Source organism: Anneissia japonica, unplaced genomic scaffold (genome assembly GCF_011630105.1).
Source record: "Anneissia japonica isolate Jap-2015-1 unplaced genomic scaffold, ASM1163010v1 scaffold1030_len608725_cov174, whole genome shotgun sequence".
Lineage (NCBI taxonomy): Eukaryota > Metazoa > Echinodermata > Crinoidea > Comatulida > Comatulidae > Anneissia > Anneissia japonica.
In genome coordinates, this window is record NW_022753996.1 from 92,216 (window position 1) to 94,091 (window position 1,876).

The following is a 1,876-nucleotide window of genomic DNA, read 5'->3' on the forward strand; positions in this document are numbered from 1 at the left end:
AAAACCGCCGACGAGTATCCAGAGTAGTGTACGAGCTAGGTAGGAGTACCCCGGGTACTCTACGAGCTACCTACGAGTTCTTCGAATTTACTACGAGTTATCTACTCGTGGCGATAATTTTGAACATGTTCAAAATTAGCGCCACGAGTTCAGAGCTGCTACGAGTAGGTAAGAGTCCTCTCCGAGCTTTCCGAATCGTCCTACGAGTTTTTGCCGAGGGGCACTGTTAGCTGAACGACTTTGATAACGAATAGCGCCCGTAAACATCAGGCATCAAATTGTTTGGTAAGACGGTATACCCCTCTCCAATTTTTCATTGCATTTTATTTCTTTTTCGACGTTGTGTGTGTTTTTTGTTCTTTGTGCAAGTTTAAATCGTTTTTATGGGACCCACTTTTTATGGCTTATCCTATTAATTAATCAGGGTTGTTTGTTGCATTTTTGCCTTTCTTGTCCTGTTGTTTTAATTACATGATTAATGAATAAATTCAATTCAAACTAATCAGAGTTGATTGGAAATTGGACTGGAGAATATTGCCAAAATTATTAGCCAATGTTCCAAAAGATAATGGTTCCTACGATTTCTCAAAATAATTTAGGCATGTTAAAGTGTTTTATGCTCTGCTTATGCAACTAATAACAGAATTAATTACAGAATTCACTCAAAATTGTGGTATTTCATTTTTATTTATTTTATTCAATGTCCAAGTAGATCTATTAATAATGATACAATGAGAATACAATACTTTGCACGTATATAAGATATATAAAAAATGAAATAGAACAAATACAATAATAATGTTATCAAATCGTAACATTCATGCATTTAGAATGCTTAATACAGTCATGGGGGTATGATAGAGTATATATCAACAAAGAGCCAAGGGAAAGTATATACCACTCAATACTGTATACCTTCTTCTTACAGGGAGATAATGATACTAGGTAAAGTGGGTTGACACACTTGAGTTGTAAATTCACAGAATTGGAATTCAATAAAATAAATTAATAAAGCCTTGTAAGTCTACTTTAAAATCACTTTAGAACTTGAAGATAAAAATGTATATTTAATTATCTGAACTATAGTTAAAAAACGTTTAAAAATAATATATTCACATAATGCTATATGCAATTCAATTTTCAACACACTGCTGAGTTACCAACATTGCCTCCGCAAACATCTAACGTCAAATGCAATGCATGCAGTCAGTCCCGTATACATTTATATAGGGTGATGTATGCTAATTAGGCTTCCAATCTGGCTTAAGCAATGGCCTTCATTTTGATTGGTCGGACCTAAGAAATCTTCCCGCTTTCGAACCATACACTGTTACGTCAGCTATTGGCAAGTGGTATTTGTAATGACTTTCAAAACAAAACCCTTGAATTGATATTTGCTACACTAGTAGTAGTAGTATTAAGTACCGTACAATAAAGAATCATGAGGAAAAAAATTCCACTCTGTTGCCTCCAAAAACAATGTAAATACAATATATTACTTAAAACCACCACACCATTTGGACTCAATATTAGGAACGTTCTCCCAGTACACTAAATTAAACCTATGGCATTCCAAATTATTCTGGATAAATCATTTGGCTTATTCATTATTCTAAAGTTTAGTTTTGGCCTTCCTGTTTACTTGTTTAGGCTGTTTATTCTAATCCCACCTAGCCCATTGTTTCTAATTATGCTTGCATGAAATTCTCACTTTATACTATCTGGCTTTTTCAACCCTCACTCACTCGCCACTGAGGAAGGACTAGTGTTGTCCGAAAGCTGTGGTTCTATTTCTGGCTGTTTACTTACGTTTACTTTTTAGCTGTTATCATTTTTGTATCTCTACCGAGATCCAGCCATTGATTCCCACAGCATT